Here is a 23,350-nt window from a genome sequence, read left to right on the forward strand (position 1 = left end):
AACTGGCCGCTCAGATTACATAGAAGTGCAGTCGGCACCGAAGTCGGCTGCCAAACAGACAGGACAGAGCTGCTGGGGGGAAATTTGCACCTTGCGCCTTGTTATGTCTCCTCAGTATTCCGCCGTCACCTCACATGGCCTCTGTGCTTGCTTATGAGATCGGAGGTAAGGGGGGGTTGTATCGGTGCTTCGGTTGCCTCCCAGCAAAGAAGGCGCCCGTAGGACACCTGGGGTTGTCGAGTTGCAGGAGACCCGAATGTGAACACACTGGGGCTGCCACGGCCGGCGCATTGAGCTGAACAGGGAAAGTTTGGTGGCTCAGTGTGAAGACAAGTAAGTTCTGGCTTTCTGTCCACCATCTCCCCCGACCCCTCAAAAAAGAGGAAGAAGAAGAAGAAAAAAAAAAGGCAACGTTACATCTTTTTTAATCCATGCCAAAAAACACAAAAGGCCTGCAAATGAAAAAAGTAAAATTATGAATATATATCATGATTTACTTTTATTTAAGACGTAAAAGCAACAGTTTAGTTCTCTAGTCCTGCAGAAATAATGTCTGCTCCTTGATTATTCCAGTTAGAATAACGGTGTAACATTTATTTATTGCTTATTCCAATTCAATATAGAATAATTTATTTAAATTTTTATTGGAATTTGTCTGTATTTCCCAGTGCTTATTGAGAGGAATGTTAGAACTGTTTGCCAGTGCGAGCAATATACTGTAAAAATCACTGTTTTCCTGAGTTAAAAAGAACTACGTAGTTTACAGTCATGGAGTTCAGTAAACTGGGGTTTATATATTACTAACTCAAAGGTTTCCTTATTGGGAAAGACCTGGGCAATATGATGTTTACAAATTGACCAACCTGTCAAAGAAGGAGATTTAGAGCTACATTTACAGCAACATTGTTTTGCTAAAGCAACAAAAGCATAGTCCAATTTTTTTTTTTTTATGTCAGCAACTTTCTAAGCAAATGATCTCATTCAAATGTCTGTAATTCTAATGATTTCAAGAAAGTAGTAATTAGATTTTGTGAAAAATATTTGATCAGATAAGAGATGCGACAGATTAAATTGCAAAACGTCTTCATCCTGAGAGCTCGATCGCTTTCAAACGCCATTTACAGCAGTGATACGGTTACAGTGTCTCCAGTGTGTTTTAATGATTGACTAATTTCTACATAAAACAATCAGATGACAGGAGTTAACGGACAGAAAACCCCAGCAGACACTCACAGCGTGTTTATGCTTAGCAAGTCTGCATGCGTTAACTGTCTATGAAATCTAATCTAGTTAAGTTATACCGTCTAGAGGACACACAGTATTAATAATTATGGGGTCTATGCGGAGCAAAGAGACATTCATGAGCTCGGTGAAAACAGTCACTTTGTTTTAGACCTGGCATGTTCCTTTTCCTCCCAATTTGGCCTCCACTCACCATTCAGCTGGTAAATTTACGTAAGGTTTTTCAAATATCAGTTCACAGCCTTTTCAGATGGAAAACTGAAGTTTGCATCAGATTGGAAACTCATAGATCTGTAATCAAATGGCTGGGGGGGGGAGGCCTTTCAAATAAGAAGCTGTGAAGAAGCTATAAATCATCAAGTTGGACAGAAGAGTGGTAGTCTGATGGAAGACGACTTTTTACAGCATATCATTTTATATGTATAATGGGTTTCAAGGACATGAAACTAATCTGTACTAGGAATTCTGCTTGTGTTTTAATAGAGTAGTGGTCATAGATAGACAGGTAGTTATCTCAGCCTGATTTGCTTACAGTGTCAGATGGTTGGATGAGATGTATAGTTCATGGTTCTGTACAAATGAGGCTTTATCTGTCTTAAATTGAAAAGGTGTCTACGTTCCACCACATACTGCAAGTTTTGCTGGCGTTTTAAAATGAAATGTCTTTAAACAACTTTCATTCGCATTCAACAACTGTTGCTGTCCGGACATTGCTTCGCACCTTGCGCTGCTTCACCTTGAGCCTCTTTCGTTATGTGTCGGTGTCAGTAATTGCAAAGGGAGCAGGGGTAATGTTCAAGAATTGATGTGGAAGTGGAAAAGTCTGAGTCGAGAAGGTTGGGGGAGAGAAGGAGACTGAATGTGTTCTGCGTTAACCTTAATCTGATAAGTGAATAGAGGGCCGTGGATAACCACGCACTACAGGCCCCAAGTAAGTTAGAATAAAATTCCCCCCACTGAGATCCTCCTTGTACGAGTTGATCCCACAATGGAGACCATCACACCTAGAACCAGAAATCTAGTCTGTAGATTGTCTATTGTGATTTAATCAAATATGTATACGGTTTGTTCAATATCTATGCTTTAATTCTTTGAAATGTTTAGCTTCTGATCAACTAAATAATTCTGGTGTTCGGCAGCTTAACATTAACTGAAGTCTTGCTAATGATCTTATGCATACTTTAGCTAACATGCTGGATTTTACTGTTTGACACATAATTAGAAAGCTAGTATACTATAATTATTATCTGGTATTCAACATTATTTCTTTGGAATATTCTGTTTAAAGCCACATGCAACTGCATTGGATTCTTAAATAAGAGAGATAAAACGGAGGAGTAAATGTTGAGGTTGAGTTGAATCTTCCATAATTTATCATCTTACAGTCCAGTGATTGTCATGATTTGCGGTGGTGGAGGTGAGGCAGCACGCAGTAGACCCAGATGAGGTGAGGAGGAGTTTTAATGGTAAAAAAAACAGAAAACAGTCCACAGACCTGGCAGCACTGCTGAGCGGAAGGCTATAGCTCACTACAGGTAGCAACAGGCAATACGAGGACTCGACAATCACAGACGTACATAGACGTAGATTGACGTACACAGACTGACACTGACGTAGACAGACACACACAGGTGACGCTAAATACACAAGAGGGTAATCAGGGAACGAGACACACCTGGGAACTAATCAAGGGAAGACAGGACAACACGGAGACTCAGACACACAGGAAACTTCAAAATAAACACACAGAAAAACACAGAACACGACAGTACCCCCCCCTTAAAGGGCGGCTCCCAGACGCCCAAAAACGGGAAAACCCAACGAGGGAGGGCGGAGGGGAGCTGGATGGGGGGTCCAGAGTCCATAAAACAACAAAAAACTACCCAACATAATTGGGCGGAAACTCAAGGGTCCAGAGTCCAAAAACAACACAAAACAAACCCAACTGGGTGGGCGGAAGCACAGGAAGGCGGGAACCACAGAGGCGGTCCGGCGGCCGTCCGCGACGCCTGAGGCGGGAACCACGGAGGCGGTCAGGCGGCCGCGCTGCACCTGAGGCGGGAGCCACGAGGAGGTCCGGGGCCGACTCGGCGCAGGAAGCGGAGCCACGGAGGAGCGGGAGCCACGGAGGAGGTCAGGGGAGGCGGACAACGGAGGCGGTCCGGCACTGCCCGTGGCGACATAGGAGCACAAGGAGTCTGGGGTCACACGGGGCGGCGACGAGGAGCACAAGGAGTCTCTGGAATGCATAAGGGGTCTCTGGAGGAGCACAAGGGGTCTCTGGAGGAGCACTAGGGGTCTCGGGAGGAGCACTAGGGGTCTCGGGAGGAGCACTAGGGGTCTCGGGAGGAGCACTGGGACGCTCGGGAGGAGCACTGGGAAGCTCGGGAGGAGCACTGGGAAGCTCGGGAGGAGCACTGGGAAGCTCGGGAGGAGCACTGGGAAGCTCGGGAGGAGCAGCACTGGGACGCCTGGACAGGCACTGGGAAGCCTGGACAGGCACTGGGAAGCCTGGACAGGCACTGGGAAGCTCGGGACAGGCACTGGGAAGCCTGGACAGGCACTGGGAAGCCTGGACAGGCACTGGGAAGCCTGGACAGGCACTGGGAAGCCGACAGGCACTGGGAAGCCTGGGACAGGCACTGGGAAGCTCGACAGGCACTGGGAAGCCTGGACAGGCACTGGGAAGCTCGACAGGCACTGGGAAGCCTGGACAGGCACTGGGAAGCCTGGACAGGCACTGGGACTTACTGGGGACAGGAGCGGAGGTAGTCCAAGCGCCGGAGAGGGCAGCGGAGGAAGTCCGCGGTTACCGGAGAGGGCAGCGGAGGAAGTCCGGCGGACCGGAGCGGCAGCGGAGGAAGTCCGCGGCGCCGGAGCGGCAGCGGAGGAAGTCCGCGGCGCCGGAGCGGGCAGCGGAGGAAGTCCGGCAGCGCCGGAGCGGCAGCGGAGGAAGTCCGCGAAGCGCTGGAGCGGGTAGCGGAGGAAGTCCGCGGAGCGCTGGAGCGGCAGCGGAGGAAGTCCGCGGCGCCGGAGCGGCAGCGGAGGAAGTCCGCGAAGCGCTGGAGCGGCAGCGGAGGAAGTCCGCGAAGCGCCGGAGCGGGTAGCGGAGGAAGTCCGCGTGGATCCGCGGGGTGCAGCGGAGGAGTGCCGGCGTGGATCCGCCGGGGCCGCAGCGGAGGAGTGCCGGCGTGATCCGCGGGTAGCGGAGGAGTGCCGGGCGTGATCCGCGGGCCGCAGCGGAGGAGTGCCGGGCGTGATCCGCTGGGCCGCAGCGGAGGTGACGCTTCGGAGGGCGACGAGGGGCCGGATCCACCGGGCGCTCACGCCGTTGTCTCCGGTGGACTGCGGATGTGGTTGATCCGGGAAGCGACGAGGGCCGAAGTTCATCGGCGGCTCACGCCGCTTTCTCCGGACTAACTGCGGAGGTGGTGGTTCCGCAAGCAACGAGGGGCCGAAGTTCATCGGGCGGCTCACGCTGCTTTGCTCCGGGCGAACTGTGGAGGTTGTGCTCCCGGCGGGAAAACGGCCGAGCGAACCGGGGAGCCAAGGCCAGTCTCGTCCCCCGGAAAACCTCCCGGTCCAACTGGGCCAAAAATGTAGCTACCTCACCTCGTTTGTGGTCGGGTCCTTCTGTCATGATTTGCGGTGGTGGAGGTGAGGCAGCACGCAGTAGACCCAGATGAGGTGAGGAGGAGTTTTAATGGTAAAAAAAAACAGAAAACAGTCCACAGACCTGGCAGCACTGCTGAGCGGAAGGCTATAGCTCACTACAGGTAGCAACAGGCAATACGAGGACTCGACAATCACAGACGTACATAGACGTAGATTGACGTACACAGACTGACACTGACGTAGACAGACACACACAGGTGACGCTAAATACACAAGAGGGTAATCAGGGAACGAGACACACCTGGGAACTAATCAAGGGAAGACAGGACAACACGGAGACTCAGACACACAGGAAACTTCAAAATAAACACACAGAAAAACACAGAACACGACAGTGATGAGTGTTCATTGCATCAAAAGAGAGCGTGAAACGTCTTTACCGTGTGTTTAAAATACCATTAATGTCTATAGCAACTGCTAGCAGGTGGTCCATTCACACATCTACTGTGTTCTTCTTATCTGAAATTGGGTCGCAGGAATAACGGATCCGGGAGGGAAACCCAGATTTTCCTTTTCCACAGTGACACTCTCCAACCCATTCAAGGGATTTCTGAGTTGTTCCCAGGCCAGATGGGATATGTAGTCCCTCCAGTGTTTTGTATGCTCAGGAGGCCCAGTATTTCCTTCACCTGAAGTTGACCTTTGATTGACCGTTTCTATTTGTAGTAATTCAAGTGCACGTCTCAGTCAAGAGCGGTTTTCTGAAATGAAAACTGTGTCCATCCGGACTGATCCCCCTGGGATACTATTGTATTATTTACCCTCTTATGATATGCCAAGCTTCTAGTCTTCTACTCGAGTTGTTGTTTGTGTACCATCAAGTTAGAAAATAACTTGAGAAATAACCATTGTTTCTGGCTTCATAATAATAACCTTAATCAGTATCTTCTTTCCTCGAAAAAACTCAATGCAGAGAAACCTGGATGCAATCTGTGTTTGGATTACAGAGATAATGTGACACTGACAAAAAAAATGTATGTTGCACATGAAGTGGAAATGCTACAATGCTTCCACTATTAGTGCTACTATTAATGATAGTGATATTTGATTTAAAAATATAAATATTCTGCTAACTGCAAAAATGTACTCACCTAAAACTTTGTACTAATTTGTGCTGGGAGAGGGAACTTTGCCTGAGGGTTCTTGTCATCATTGACATTGACTTTATAATGGTTTTTCATATATAAACAAATATTACAGTTTAGTTTTTTTACAGACGGATCATTTTCTTACCATTTTGTTCACCCATTGACCATTTTTCAGACTTACTAGATTTTGAAAAACAGTGAGACTTCTTGATTGGTGAGCTTTACTATGTGTCTTATAGTTCACTGCTTGGATTATTACCAGTGACCTTAATTTTGTTGCAGACCTTTGAGCACATTTCACTGACCTCCTAAACCGGTGTGTTGAGTGGAAGTGGCTGTGGGAATACAGGCTGGTAACCAGTGGGCACAGTGAGGGATGCCTTAATGGATGCTGGGCGAATTTGAGGTCAAAGGCTATTCCTACACGCACAAACAATATGTATTTGTCTACTCCAAGTATCAAATGGAAATAAGCGTGCTACACTAAACACAAGCAAATGAATTTAACTAAAGTCTAGACAGCTTTTTGTTCTCCCCGTGTTTAGTCAAACAGTTCTGCAGCCATTAAAACAGATAATTATCCACAGTTACGCAAGGGTTTATAAGAAACTGAATTGGATTTTCAGAATAATGAGTCACAGTTAGTGACTGAACACTAACCTGAAAAACACACTATTTCTATTAGACAACTCACATTTATCTTATCCCTGTGCGCTAACTAGTTTTTCCTTATGTCTTTCTGCTTTGTCCAGCTTAAAACCCCCCAGCTCCCACTTTGGCAATACACCCACCCTCCCCCCGGTACAATTCCACAGAAGCAGCAGAGTGTGATATGCCTTGATGAAACTTAAACGTGCTTTCATCTCTTCCACTGGTCTTGTCATGGTGCATTCGTCAATAGAGCACGTATGAGTTCTGGACAGAACATTGACTGCAAGTACATTTCAATTAGTTTGTCTCTCAGATTAGAAACCAGTAGTTACTCAGAAGGGGTCCTTTTTTTTTTTTTTTTTTTTTTTTGCAAGATTTTATAATGTGTTGACATCATTATCTGAAGTTCTGACAAAATGTCAGTGACGAGCTTTTCTCAGATGCAAATTGGACATAATGAACTCACTGTTTTAGTTCTAAATCTTTCTCTAATGGGCTTTTGCTGGATTGACATTCTCACGGTACGATAACCTTTAGTAAAAACACACAATGCTGTATTTTGCAATTTAACATTCTAAACAAAAGTGCACAAGATGAACTGATTGTCTTTATTCCTCACAAAAGCAACAACAATTCCTACTGCTGCAAAAATGATATTAATTCCTCTTGCTATATTCATAGAAATCACCTTGACTCATTGCTACTTTGATTTTGATACACAACCTGAAGCAAAATTATACAGTAGAACAAACATATTGTCATTTACGTATTTCTTAAAGATTTTATTTTTACCATCCTGCATTGACTGTGGCTCAATGGGAAGAGTGGTCATCTTAAAATAAGATAGATGTAGGTTTAACTTCAGCTTCATCCCCTGTAAAATGCTGACCTCTCCTTGAACAAGACACTTAGTGTGCGACTGGGTGAATGCGGCTTGAGTGTGGTCATAAAAGCGCTACATAATTTCACTTCATCTACCAATTAGCTGTAAGGGCTCCTTGTACAGGAAAGGTTCCCCGTTTGTTCTTCTGCCCTTCATTAAATAACACAAAAATAAAAAGGGAATTACTTGGTTTTTAAGCTGAGTAGTTGGGGAACTAGCCTGCAGTCAGCTGCTTTACAAGCAAGCTGATTATAAGTTACCATGTGTAGTTTTGGAACACTTTAAATACCCAGCCAGAACGCTACTTGAGACGCTACTGTTGGTGTTTGCATTATAGCAGCCGGTCCAGGAGCATCATTCATTTTTACTTGGCACTGATTGACAGCAGGACATAAGGAACTGTACATGATTTTATCTTCTCCTGTAATGCTAAGGGAGTCGCTACTGTGTGTATAAATGCATATTAAGGTATATTTGGTGATATTATAACAGGCAGTTATAAGCATTTTCTGAGGGCATTTCAAGTGTTAGGATTTTATTTATTTGCAGGCGGCTGCATGTAGCACAAATTAGTGTAATATTTAAAATAATATCAGATCAATAATAATATAAGATCATCAGAAAACCTGTTATCTAGACCAAAGAAGAACCACCCTGTTACTTGTCTTTTATTTGTCGCAGTCGTTGAAGTGGAGGAAAAAAAAAATGGCCGAAAAAGAAATCCGCTTTTAAAAGTTTATCTGTGCATTCAAGCTTAATTCTGACTTTTCTGCACAGAAGCTTTTAGGTCCGTTTGCTTCAGTTTATGTAGTACAATTTCTGCTTAACACATTTTACAAGCTAAAGTGGTGATTCATTCTAATGTGACATTGACCAGATGGGGGGGGAGAAGAAAAAAAATGCTACATGTGGAATGCTTGAACAGTCAGAGAATGTGACTGCCGCACACTCAACTTTAAGGTTTTTTGGTGATTATCAAAGTAATAGTTCCCTATCAGGGCCATTTGTCATGATAAAAATGTTTCCAGACTCTGGTGACTGAAGTGGAAACTCGAACCTTCAAACAGGTACTTCATAAATCTTCTGGCGGTGTCGCAGTAAAACGCTTACTGCGATTTCTTTAATGGGGTCTCTTTGGAGGGTCACAGGTGATAATATAAAACTGAAACAATCACAAGAACACTTTGAACTTGTACGGGGAAAAATGATTCATAGAGTACTATATTTTAAAATAAGACACTAAATCACCCTAAAGCTCACATTTTTATATCATAACTTTAATTATGAATTTCTCATTTTGAGAGTGTAGTAGGGTGGCTATAAATATAATTGAAATAGTAAGTACCTAGAAGAAATACATCCTTGTTGTTGTCAGGTTTGAGTAATTAGCCCGTCTGCAAAGTATGTGATAAATATTTTTTTTGTAAAGCTAGCAACAAAATGTAGACAATAAAAATCTTAGTCACCTTGACAGAAGTGGGTGGAAAGTGTTTTTGAGACAGAATATGTGTTACACAGCGGTGCTGTGTTCAAAGTCCATTTTCTAACTTAAAGCACATGGCAGAAAAGTTTCACTAAAGGCTGGGGAGGCATTTTGGGCTTGACAACCTGTCAGAGAATACCCATTTTGCATACCCACTCATTTCACACGTTTTATTGCTGCTCATTTAAGTCTGTAGCTTAATCTTTAAAGCATTTCCCCTGGAACTTTTAAATTGGCACTGGAATTATATCTAAAAAAAACCAACAAAAAAAAAACCTCATCTGTGGGTAATTCCTTGTTGTTTGGTAATTGCTAATACCAACTTTTGACAAGATACATATATTGTTTATGTTTAATATTTCCAGAGTCATTCAAACATTTCTGCAAGATAATTTAGTCATTTTTAGTAAGTTAGAATATCAATAAAATGTTATTTCATTTCAGAAACTTGATTCACAAAGTGAAAAACATTATATAAATCAGTTACACACAGACTGATGTTTTCAAGCCTTTTTTTTTTATAATTATGGCAATTTTCTTTTGTACAGTTAATGAAAACCTATTTAAAATGAAAGTATTACATTAGATCGTTTCTTCTCCTGGATGCTGGATAAAGATGTTGGTAACAGCAATGGCAGCCTACCGGCAACATTTAGCTAAAGCTACAAGGAATCATATCCATGTTTGGGCTTTCATAAATGAATGCATTGCTTTTAAGACAAGAGATTTTAAGAAATATGGTATGGTCAGTGATGCGCTACCTTATGTAGAGAAGATAGTAAAAGTCTGGTTGGTGTTTGCTCCCCCACAGAGAGGTTGAAACCGATGGTGGAGGTGCAGAAGCCTCCCAGTCATTTCAGGAAAAATGTGCAGATGTAAGCCCTTGAGTGATTTAAGTACTAAACATTTTCATTGTAAATAGTTGCAATGAAAATGTGGAAGGACTTTCATGACAGTTCTGATGTAAATTCAAACACTCACTGGGGTGGGGGGAGAGATGTTATTCGCTCGAAGATGGTGCATTTTAAAATGTAAGCATAAAAAAAAGATTCTCCTTTCATATCTATTTCTCCTCCTCACCAAATAAGTTTATTCATTTTTGTTTTAATTTTGAGCGATGCAAATATCCGAAGTGTTAAGATACACATGATGATATCTTGAGACTTTTAACACTAGAACAGGCTGTTTGGAGAACAGCTAATGGAACATGGCAAATTAAGCTTCTGTTTGTTTGCGTGTGTGGGTGTACGTGGGCGTGTGTGTGGGTGTGTGTGCGGGGGCACTCACCTGTATGCGTGTGTATGCGTGTGTATGTGTGTGTATGCGTTTGGTTAGGTAATGCAATGTTCCCAGTGTTCTTCCTTGCTTGTCTTGAGTGTGTTAGCTGTGATTTGCGACTGCATCTTGATCCGTTCCCCAGAGAGCAGATACTAATTTAGGATGCACCTTATTTAAAGACGCCCTGGGTTAAGTTGTATTTGTGGAATGAATATGTTTATTTTTTCTTTTATTTTTTTTTCTTTAATGTCACCTTGTGCTGTAGCAGTTACAGCTTTAAGTAGTCAGTGCGATGGTGAAGGTTAGTGCATGTTTTTATTCGGTTGTTGGTGACGGTGGCTCTCGAAATGTCTGAGCATGTGGCTCTGTTTGCCAGTTTTATTACAACATCACAATGCATCGATGTGTTCATGGTGAACCTCCATCAGTTCGTAAGAAAAAGCAGAGAGTTCTGGTCACGTGTATTTGGTCATGGACATTTAATATCAAAACTAAGGATTCTGAAAATTCAAGTCAGAAAAATAAGCAATGCTATCTGGAGAAAAATCTTCTTTTTTTTTGAAGTTTTACAGTAAAATTGAATAAAACCTAAAATTTTTTTGATTGTTTGTTTTTTGGTATTACAACACTCTCACCCACTAAAATACCTAATATCACACACAGCTGTAGCACTAAAGGTGTGCATCAATACAATATCATTAAAAAGCAGGGGTGCACCGATCCATCCCTAGAGATCTCTCTAGTGACTTTTTGTTTTTCAATGAGGGGATCACTTTTGTTTGTAACCCCTTAAACGTCACATGCACACTGGTGTCCTCATAAGCATATTGATTTATATGTGTCTTGAGGGTGAGAGTTAAAAGGTTTTAAATCGGTTTTGGCCAAAACTGGACAAGGCAAGTCAAACTTTTTAGAGACCAGTGATTCGCCACAAAACTCCAATAAGTTCACTCTTATTGCAAAGTATTTTAAGGGACTTCTGTCCAGTCTAAATGTCAGATATTTAGTTTAAAGTTCTCCCGACTGTTGGTGTGACAATGAGCACCACGGTGGAAGTGAAAGAGTTTTGTGAGGCCTTCAGAAAGAAAACCACAAAGTGTCGATCAAGGGATTAAAAGAGGCCCCATAAGCATTTGAAATGAATCACTCATTTCACTGTAGACAGCAGTATACAAGGCTACTAAAAACCACCGCCTACCTACCTGCCCAAGTCTGTCCAATCAAACAAACTCACCCTGAAAAAGAGACTTCAAGCTGCAACTAGCACTGGTTTCTAAAAAATCACACAGTTGAACGTAAGGAGTGTGACAGTTTTCCTCAGAGCGATTTCACAGAGTGGTAAATGGCTTCAAGAAGCATCTCACTGAAGTTAGTTTAGCCAAACGGGGGGTAACACTAGTTGTTGGGGGTCAGTGGATCCTAAAGATAGATGTAGCAGAGTATCCCAATGTTTTCCTCTGGTCTTCTCCTCCACTCCTTCGGATTTGTTGACCAATATCTCGTAACATGTCCATTAGGACTCCACTGACACATCTTATGAGCAAAGACTGTTACGAGTACAATTAAGAGTAAGGTAATTTTATTCCTTGGAAGTGGGGGCAAAACTGCAATACAGTAGAAGCCCATCCGTGTGATGGAGCAGCCATGTACGGCTACAGGACTCCGGTCAGGGATCGATTTAGGATCCAGAAATGACTCAACAGTTCTTGAGGTGTTTATCTGTAATTTATAAGAGTGACAGCAAAAAAAATCTAACTTAACTATGGCAGCTTTATGACTGTCGGGATTGTCTGTTAAAAGACTCAAAATAGTCAGTATAGTCAGTATTATATACTGATTGGGTTGAGAACTGACGCATTCATTTGTGTACAAAGTAGAAATGTAAGGCGAATTGACGCAGCCTCACGGGGGCCAGGTGCTGCTTAACTTGGAATCAGAGAGAACTGAATTGTATTTTACTTCCTTAGATCTTTTTGATTAAAAAAAAGAGTAATACCACTTGATTAAAAAAGGATTAACCTTCAACTGTACCAATTTTCTAAGAATGTTTACATGGATGGAATTAAAAGGCTGAACTAAAATCGACAATTGGTTTTGACACATTTTTATCTCCCCAAAAACAAGAATAAAAAGATGTAAATGTCTGATTTTATGTCAACATAATAAGCACCAAGACAGATTCTTTAGGAGAAAGTAGAAGCATGCTTTACAGCAACTGCTGATGTTTTAAGAGAACTATGTTTAAAGCTGACAATAAACTTGTAATCTTCAAGTTAAGTGTACCACTATGATCAAGACTGATCATTTTAAAGTTGTATAGTAGATTAATAACCATCATTTTTATAATAATATCTTTGTCAGACTTTTCTGACATAATTTTGTGGCAGGTTTGTGTCTCATTGTTCAATTTAGCGGGGGTTGAAACTTGCACAATATAACGGGCCGTGCAATGTGTGCCTGTCACGTTATGGTTGTGGAGGTCCGAAACACAAGCATGAAGTAGCCTTATTGAAATAAACACAAACCTAAGGAAAATAAAATGGGAATTGTATCCTATGTAGGACTCGGGGCATGATAGCAGAAATTCAACAGGTGGATCTGGCAAATAATTGAAAGTGGGAGGGTGACTGGTCAGTAAGGACGGGTTGGATGTTTAGAGAAGTTTTCAGCTAAGAGGGAAACTAGGAAACTAACCAATGCAAAGTGTAACAGATGACAGTGGCGAACTTTGGTGTCTAATCATTTTTTTGTCTTCAGTTACCAGAACGACTATTCATCCATCTGTAAAAGTACAGAAACGTTCCGATTTCTCTAACACAAATGTTTTTGATTCATCTCATTGTCCTGAAGAGATGAAACCTGATTGAATTTTGCTGCTGCTGCTTTCACTTTGTTGTAGTTTAATGCCTATGAAGCGATTATATTTTATTCTTGAGGCATATTATTGATTTACGGCACCATCTTACTTCATTAGGTTCTCAGCTTTCTCACATGTTCTGAGTCAAGCATTTAGCAAGCAGTACTTTAGGTTAAAGGCTGTACAGAAATTCCTCTGGCTTCAGAACACGGGTTCAGCGTGTCACATCGGTAAGCTTCCCTCCTTTGTGTTTATCCGGCCGTCCGTTTTCTATTGAGGTTTAATCCAGTTTGAGGTTGTGGAACCTGGAGCCCATCCGAGCAGTCGGTGTCTGAAAGGCAGGGTGCAGCATGTTCTTACGAAAGCATTAGCAGCCCTGGCAATATTCACTGGCTAATCGAACCGCAGGTCCCCCGGCTCTCGGTTTCTCCTTGCTGTTTGCTCGGCCTCTTGAGAGCAGAGTTACTCTGTAGGTGGCCATGCACCTACAGAAGTGGGTTATTTGTCGAGGTTTTACCGATGCGTATTCTGTGTGAAGAGGCAGTTCTCTAGCGCTTCCTGTTGAGCTCTTCTTTCACTTGTAGCTCTCTGCAACAGAACCAAAAAGAAGCACATTTTGTGGATCTCCTTAACAAATATTTGTGCATTTGTAATGACTATGCAAATGGTCCTCATTTACATCCAGCATACTATTCAAAGACCATACTACAGCTCTCTGATAGGAAATATCTTGCGAGAATCCCGCTGTGAGCATATGTTAAGCTTGATCAGAGCCTCACCGCAGTGCATGAAGTCAAATTACTTATGCAGTGTTATGCCTCATCCTGATCTTGTGTGAAATCTGTGCCCTTGAAGCGTTATATAGATATGCTACAGCTTCCTCTTTCAGAAAGGAGCAATGAGATTAAACCGAGTTGTTGCAAGTGTCCAGCCCACATGTTGCTTTTCCTTTAAATTCACATCGTCTTGGTCCATTTTTACGCCGGTTAGTCTAACAACAGCTTCTACCTCTCAAACTGCTGTTGCCAGTTCCTTGCTGTAGGATAACCGTGCTCCGAATTTGGATGTTTATATCTGGAACCTGCTGTGTTACTCCCATGTTTGTGTTGTTGCAAGCCTTGTTGACTCTTGCAAGTGCACCTGGCCCTTGACATGGCCATTTGGAGGCCCCGTGCAGCTGGGGGGCAGTGCATGCAGGAGAGGAGCTCTGTGATTGGAGGAAGCTTGGCTGGTATAAATGAGCAGTGTACACAGAGCAGCAGAGACTCCAGGGAAACGTCCCCTGCGCCCCTCATTCTCTAGCTCCGCGTCGCCCCGTCACCCCACATCGGCACAACAAACCATTCCAGTTTAACCAATACAATTGGTGTGGGACGTTTAATTTAGGGGTACTCTATTCAGTGTTTCTGAGTATAAATTGTCTAATTGAACATTGTTTTAAGTCATTTTAAAATTCCATAAAATCAGTTATATTTGAAAGGTTTTCTGAAATCATTATACTCGTTGATTTAATTACCCAAATGAATTAGATTATTTCTAACTTGTATATATACTTACCAGGCAACACTTCTATGTCAATAAATATTTATTGATCAACTGCAAGAAACCAAAACATTCGCACAATCAAAATTTGGTGTATAAACAAGACAATAATAACATGCATTTAAATTGTATACATTCTAATATTGTCTTCCTAAATATACATTTATGATCGACAAACTGTGATCGGTCAGTTGGTGGCGAAAACTCACTCTTAGGTGTCACTGCGTTGCAAAACATGACTTTCCTGATAAAATGTTTTCTTCTTTTACATTGTGTACTGTTTTACGAGAGAAATGTGGCCTAACTATAAAAAATTGTCACCGCTGACTCTGACAATTAAAAGTAGTTTTTGCCACGGTTGCTTCAGCCATTCGCTTCTATGCAGCCTTGTGACCAACACAAAATTAAATTTACCTTGAATTGTGTCTGTTTAGTTGTAAAGGGAGGTCCTGGGTTCAATTTCCGGCCCGGGGTCTTTCTGCATGGAGTTTGCATGTTCTCCCTGTGCATGGTGGGTTCTCTCCGGGTTCTCCGGTTTCCTCCCACAGTCCAAAAACATGACTGTCAGGTTAATTGGTCTCTCTAAATTATCCCTAGGTGTGAGTGTGTGTGTGTGTGAATGGTTGTGTGTCCTGTGTGTCTCTGTGTTGCAGTGTGACAGACTGGCGACCTGTCCAGGGTGAAACCCGCCTCTCGCCCAGAACGCAGCTGGAGAGGAACCAGCAACCCTCCTGACCCCATTAGGGACAAGGATGAACAGAAAAAGGATAGATGGATGGATAGATAGATGGTTGGATGGATGGATGGTTGTAAAGGGAAAAAAAACAAACATTCCTTACTAAAGCTGGAGCTAAAGAGCTCCAGCTTTAGTCGGAGCTCTTTAGTTCAGCTCCGACTAAAGAGCTGCCACGAAGAGACGGCATTTACAGAGACTATGCGGCTATAGATTTAACCTTTGCTGAAATCTTTGAATTATTCTGGGCTCTTTAGGACTACGACTCTGTTGCTGCCCGTAAGTTGGTGTGAGGAAAACATTGGTGTATGTGTGTGAGAGGAAACGCAGCTGGAATGGCTCACGCTCGACGCAGCAGCTGTTACATGGCTGATTGACTAACAGCTTCACTGCGGCTCCTCTCCACAGGATACGGAAAGTTATTGGTTAACAGTTTCAGCTAGAGTCACACTGATGCATGTTATGTTTTGATCACTTTTTTTTTGATCTGTCTAATTGAGTGGGGTTTTTTTATATATATATATATATATATATATATATATATATATATATATATATATATATATATATATATATATATATATTTTTTTTTTTTTTTTGCCAAGCATTTATACTTGATATATGTAAAGTGTAAGATGGCATAAAAAATTACCAAAATTACCAAAATTGGTTCAGTCAGTTCCACTGACTGAACTAAAATCAGCATCTAGAAAGACTTGCGTTGAAATATCTTGAAAATCCTTAAGGCTTAAACAAAATAATGTATTTTAATACAGTTAATTAGGAATTTCATCTTTACAATCCTGCTTAGAATTATAAAATCACTCTAATATAGTTGAACTAGTGTTGTAAACAAAAATTGTATACCTTCATCTGTAAATAGTAATCATAAATTAATTGACTCTGGAAGAACGACGAGCTGATATTAGCGAGTTAACTAATCATATAATTGATTGTTATTTTTAAACAAACCATCTAATAACCGGCTGACTCACTCTTATTCCAAGACAGTCAAATCTCAAAAAGAGCAGCAGATGGTTGCCTTGGAGATTTGAAACCACCTCCAGTGGTTTCAGGTCATCGCTAAGTTGTTTTCTGTACCTGGAATAATTCCCGAACAGCTGACGTTCCTTTTATGAAAAGGTCAGTGCTTTCTTCAACCATCACACTCAGCTGACTGACAAACCGACCGAAGGGCAAACACAAATGTGAGCAACTGGCTCTGAAAACTCATCCACACAAGTTTAAATCCCAGCAGTGGTATAATGGGAAGGAAAAAAAAAGAAAAAGAAAGAAAGTCTGGCCCACAGCTAGATCCGATAAGCTAATCAATATTTGTTTTCTGTGAACAGCTAAACATTTAGACAGCAGTAGATTAAAACTGACACTGATATTCTGTTATTGCACAGGCATTTCAACTTTCACGTTGAAACCAAAGAATCTCCGTCTCCCTGCAGCGTTTATCACAGCCCTGCTTGCTTTAGTTGTCAAAACTGCGGCTTGAAAATATCGATTCATTCATGTGGTGGGCGCCGAGATCTGATTTCTGACCGCGAGCTTTTAAAAGTGGTCGGATGTTTAATCCTTACGTTTCACTAGTGATCTAGGAAGTGAGAAAAAGAAGCACCTTTGAGACAAAACACAAATTCGCTCTTGATATGAGACGATGTAGTTTGTTTGTTTTTTCCAAGAGAAATACTATAAGATTAAATGTTATGCATGATACAATTTTAAAAAATATGGAAGCACAAATATATGGTAATAACTGCTGTTGTTGGATGAATTTAGCATATTTACAGGGCAATGGTACAGATGGGAGCATTTATACAGATGCCACCATCTGTTTCATTGTGCACTTTCATTCAAATCAGAAAGTAGCTACTATATTGTATACTGTTTAATTTCTTTTTTGTGTCATTTTGTTTCATTATATTATCAAACACTCTGTTTTTATATATATATATATGTGAGATAACTTTTCTGCAATATTGAGCTATGAATACTTCATGACTTCAACAGTTCTCTGTTATGACACCAACATTTCAACACCGCCTTTGTTCAAGTTTGAAATATGTACAATATGTAATTAGTTTTTCAAGCGACATTTCACAACCTTTTGTCCAATTTGTAAGCCTGGAAGGACCATTGTATCTTCTTTTCATAGTCTTGAGTATTGTGTTCATGGCTCAGATGAATAATTTAAGGGCTTAATTGAAACACTTTGCAGACTGCAAAGCTTCGATAGCCTCCATTCTACCAAACAGGATGTTTTCGAGAGAGAATAGGAGATGCCAGCGTATTTTTAAAGCAAAGACAATGGTGAGTGTCACAGCCATTACATGACAGTCATTATACACGTAATTTTTGAAATCAATATCTACTAAGATAGAAAATCTTTCACTTCCTCTAATTTTACACCAGATTAACGCTGCCCGTTATTGAGGTGCCCAAGAAATTCGAAAAAGGCGAACCCCTTTGGAGCAGGGAGTACGGCCTGTCATCCCCAGATGGTCACTTGATCCTTGAATGTGAAATAAATGAAATAAGGTTGTATTTCCACAGCGAAAGCAATGCAATGTGAACGTGGCCAAGCGGTATGCTTTCCAGCACATTGAATGTGACACGCATACTTTAAAGACGTGAACAAATTTAATTTACAGTACAATAGGAGCTGAACTGATTTAGACTGATGTCTGTATGAGATGAGAGGCTTAACACTTGTAGAGAAACATGGTGTAAAGTTTTAAAAACTCTGACGAAGTGATTTCTACCCAACAGTGCTTGTCACTGTTTTTTTGCAATGAAAACTGTCTGTGTTTTCGTCGGCTTGTTGGCATGATGAAATGATGGAGGTGAAAGAGTTTCCTATACGTAGAATTATACACTGGTCACAGCAAACTGTGCATATCTCTCCAAGCCAGGAACTCCTTTCTGCAGGAAGTGTACACTGATCTCTATTAGCCACTAGTCCTGAACATGGCATGCTTTCTGTGTTTAGGGGGCGGGGGAGTTATGATAGAGAGAGAGGAATGTTTGAGGCTGACGGATTTCAAATGTTACAGATAAATCTAGTCACTTGCAACAAGCAAGATTTGATGCAACTATTTTGACAAGGAGCCACCGCTGAAGTTTTATGAATGGCCAAAACATTTGGGGAACTCGCGGGCAATTTTAGCTGCAGATCATGTTGCCCGTGTCTTCAGATATTGATTACAAAGCCGCCATACGCGCCTCAATTTAACTTGCGGGTATGTACGGGAGACCCTTCCTGATTTTAGCACAGTCTGTTTTGGGAACAGTAGTCCAAAATTGGACCAAAGCCATTTCTTAAGGTGTCAAACTGTTCCTCCCGTCACCCCGCTTAGGGTGGCAGTCAGTGTAAGGTGTACCTAAATGCTTAATGACAGTTTATGGGTGATGTTTTTTTTGTTTTTGTTTTTTGAGGGGGGGGTTTGTACGAATATCAATCTCGCCTCTGCATTGGACTGATTTTAACAGATGGAAGAGGGTGTAGTTTGGCACGATCTGCAACAACAGTGGCTCTTAAAATTCTGTTTGCAGACAGAGAAACCCTGATAGCATGGCGCCAATGTCAGATACCTTCTACAATAATTACAAGGCAGAGAGTGTTGGACTTGCGTGATCCATAAAGCTCAGGAGATGTAAATTATTAAATAAGGGAAAAGATTCTATGGCTTCTCTCAGTTTCTTGCTGGCGTGGCCAGAACTGCAGTTTGAATCCAGATAAAAATATTCAGATGTATTCCACCTGCTTAAACGCCAGTACATCCTTTGTGGTAAAGTAAAAACAAGGCTTCTTGCAGCTTCCGTTTGCGGGTGGATTTCCTCTCTATCTGCCATACCGAATAGCATTACCGACTCTGGAGCAGCTGAAGATATTCTTCCAACTGTAAATCTCTGCAGCTCTTCAAGACTTACTGTGAGCCTCTTAGCTGTTTCTCTGCGTGATGCGCCCCTCGCTGGCCCTTTCGGTTTAGGTGCACGGCCGTGTCTTGGCAGGTTTGCGGCGCCTGTGCCATGCTCTTCGTTTTCGGATGACGGATTAAGCAGTCCTCCATGGGAGGTTGGCGGCTCAGGATACTGGGCACCGAAGCTCCCTCCGACTTTTATCTCTGAACTGAACAAACTTCTCAGGCGTTCGCAGAACAGCTGTATTGAGGCTGAATTTTAAATTACACACATCGACTCTGCTTTCTAATTAGTTGACTTCACGGGGGCAGTTGGTTGCACTGAGAAAAACAGTAGATAAATAAATGGTAAAATAATTTTGTTGCCCATTTTTCTTCTGTATTGCTTTTTTATTTCTGTCTTGTTTTTTGCTCAATCCTGATCTGTTAGGATCACCTGTGTTTTTGGGGTTTTTTTCTTGTTGTCGTTGTGCTCTGCTGCCGTTTGCTGCAACAGCTCACTTTTCCCTGCAGACACAATATGTGAAGAAAACTGGCAGAATGACCACGTCTCGCATCCTCCCCTCCTTTCACTGCACCATTACCTCATGTCACGCTTGCTGCTGTTGCGTCAGCGTTACAACATCTGTCGGCGTCGGTGCGTGCGACTCTACAGCCGTGCATGTGAACACCTCTGGCTTCAAATCAGCAAATCAGACACACGTCAATATGGAGTCAGATTTACATGGCTGGTCTTTTAAATCCTGCTGCAGAGGACAGGTGATTGTACTGGACCTCATTTCAGGAAATCTTCACAGCTTTTTCCCTATTGTTTGAGTTATCCTGGAATATAACGAGCATAACATGAAAAGTTTTATTAATGAAAAGAGTTGTGTAAGGTCCCCCTCTTGTCTGATCACACCTTTATTTCCTCTTCGAGGGCTGATACAGAGTCATACTCACCTTTCATGTAATTATTAATTATTTTTAACATACTTGCGGTAAGCTGGGAAATCGCTGTTAGCATTTTAATGACTTAATGAGACCTAATTACTAGAAATGGGAGAGAGGATACAAGGAGCCGTCAGAGGTGATCTGTCCTTGTTGAAACACATTACCAGCTACGTTGAAGCTTTAATATGCTTCTCATGTGCAAGTCTTTAGTTTGACTGATTTTTGTATTTGCTCTGTGGGTGCGTTGATACATCCGTACAGCCGCTTTTTTTCTTCTTCTTCTCCAGTGTAGATATGTGTGGATGTGTCGGCTGCCTCACTCAGCATAACCTCTTCATCAGGAGGTGATGGTGGGGAGTCAGGCCTCATTTAATCAAGGGAAGAATTCCATTTCCCATTAACTTAATTAGTCTGACGGCAGAGATGGGGAAGCTGGAAGTAACCTGCTCCGTGTGTACATGAAAGTCGACCAATTTAAAGATGAACTGTATAAGTGATTTTTTTCAGATTAGATTGTCGTCGGAACGAAGACGTGACATTATGTGACGCAGAATTTTCTACGTTGATTAACAAAACGCAATGGTTAACTGACGATGCTTTCCTGAGCACATACCGCTGTAATGCTGCTGCATATCTGCCTTTCATATCCTTACAAAAAGACAGTAGAAGAGGTAGATTAGACTTTGGCATAATTTTGGAATACACAGTTCAATCACCAAGTTAGCCACATGGTCAAATAATTATTTGGAAACATTATTGGAGAATCTACCAGATGCCATTTATGCCACACAAGCGCCACACCGCTGCATGATATGCGGACCGGACGCTATGTCTGAACTGATGAGTGTTCACTCGGGATGCAGAAGGCTTGAAACTGAAGGTAGTAAATAGTTCAGTAAAAAAGAAAACATGACTTACCTGGAAGAACTCATAGAGGTTTAAAGTTTCACTTCCAATGCATCAATTGATCTGTAAATATAGAAATAAATGAAGAGTATGACTGCATAAGAAGCACACTGCATTCTCGCACTAAAAAAAAAAAAATGCAACAAATTTCACATCACTAATCAAAACATAAATGCACTATTCAGGATGAGAGAGCGTAGAAGTGATCCACATGCTTCATAGACGTAACAAGACGTGTTATACCCCATCATTTCCAAACATTTAAATCAGAGTAACATGCAGTTTTCAGTAGGTGTGCAGGCAAGAAATATTCTACAAACACAAAACCTGATGCTCCCTCACCTATTGTAGAAATATGTCATATCATTGTGAGCTTGTTGAAAATAAAACAGTTTTCCTGGAGTGCTGGTAGCATACAGCTAGCTAGACATTAACCGTCTGTTTTAGCTGACTTCAGCGGTGTAAAACAATTCAAAGCAAAACCCTTCGTAACAGATGGATATGGCAGACATTAATAGTCTACAGTCATTTCTGTGCACAATTGGCTTGTGTCCTTGGAAGAATTATACGTTCACTTCAACTCCTGTTACAATGCGATGGTGCATCCAGACAAGTTGTTTCATAAAACAAGGAATTGTAAGTGATAGGAGGAACATTCTTCAGAATGGTTCTCTGATTGAGAAAGGCAAAGCAGTCAAACAATCTTTAATTCTTCAAAATCTTTAATTATGACAAAACTCTCTAGTCCTGAGCTTGAATGGTTTCACAGTGTGACTGCCGATTTAGAACCAAAAACAAGCTATAATAAATTTTAAGCAGCATTAGATTTTTTTCCTGGAAAGATGATGCAACGAGATTCTTGTTCTAATTTGCTAAGGCTTGAGCACTTGCTTTGTTTTCTCCTTCCTTTGCATCCCAGGTACACATTTCTGCTAGCCTTCCCTCAGGGCAGCGGTGGGCACTCCTGGTCCTGGAGGGCCGGTGTCCTGCAACTCTTAGACGTCTCCCTGGTCCAACACACCTGAATCCAACAGCGGAATCACCTCCCAAGTGCAGTCAGGTTCTCCAGAGTCCTGCTAATGACCTCATCATTTGACTCAGGGGTGTTGAAGTAGAGATACAACTAAAAGTTGCAGGACACAGGCCCTCCAGGAAAAGGAGTGCCCACCCCTTCCTTAAGGAATGAGTGTTGACAACCCAAAGCTTTTACTGATATAAAAATGTCTTCAGCAGTAATGGCTACTAACCATCAGACTACTCTACACACTGTAAAAAAGCCTTAAGGTTCGTCAGGTAATCTTGCTACTTCACACAATAATATGTCTTTTTGTCAAGCAATTGAGGCCAGGATGTTAAAAGTGATTTCAGAGCAAAGCGATACAAGTCACTGTATAATGCTAATGAATGTCAGCGCAAAGGCAAAGTAAAACATTTAAATTAAAATTTATTAGGGGGGGGGGGGAGACCTGGGCTGTAACAGAAAAAAGCAGTGAAAGAGAAACAATGACCTTCCAATGATCGCAAAAAGATTGAGGACTGGGGGAAAATTGTGGTTTTGTGTTAGAAGAGCTCTTTTGAGAAATGCTGAACTTTCCTTTTGCACTACAGAGTTGAGGGGAAAAGACTCCTGAGATCAAATGTTCTTGTTGTATTCAGTTTATCTGATTTATACAAATCACCACAAGGCCAACTTCACAAAAAGCCTGCACACATTTTTTTAAGATTTTCATCTTTCTTTTTTTTTCTTTTTTTTTTGCTGTTGTATCCTTTTCTAAGAAATGATAAACGTACTTTGTTCACTTTACTGTTTGGTTAGTATGAGAAATACCTCCTCTGGTCTCATGCATATTACAAAATGCATGTTATACATAATGCATGGCAAAGGATGCTGACTTTCTAGTTATCAATTGTCCTCAGAGCAGTGATCAGTCTATTGAAAGCCATGCAAGGCAGTTGCTAAAAATACTTAAGCAATGCAGCAGCAAACCCTGAACATCAATCGGCATTTGACAACAATTTACGCTGACTGTATTTAGATGATTAGCATTTTAATGTACTCTATTATCACATAATGGGATGTACTTTCACTTTTCTGCCCTTTCTGAAGAGAGTAAACTAATTACCAAATGTTCTGCAGAAAAAGGTTCTTG

The 23,350-nt window shown here is 41.7% G+C and overlaps 1 protein-coding gene across 2 annotated transcripts in view; it reads left to right on the forward strand.

Annotated features, from left to right (window-relative positions):
• Window positions 1-23,350, forward strand: part of igdcc4 (immunoglobulin superfamily, DCC subclass, member 4) — a 56,819-nt gene that overhangs the window by 653 nt on the left and 32,816 nt on the right. The gene's annotated exons all lie outside the window — the stretch shown is intronic.

This window comes from Gambusia affinis, linkage group LG02 (genome assembly GCF_019740435.1).
Source record: "Gambusia affinis linkage group LG02, SWU_Gaff_1.0, whole genome shotgun sequence".
NCBI lineage: Eukaryota > Metazoa > Chordata > Actinopteri > Cyprinodontiformes > Poeciliidae > Gambusia > Gambusia affinis.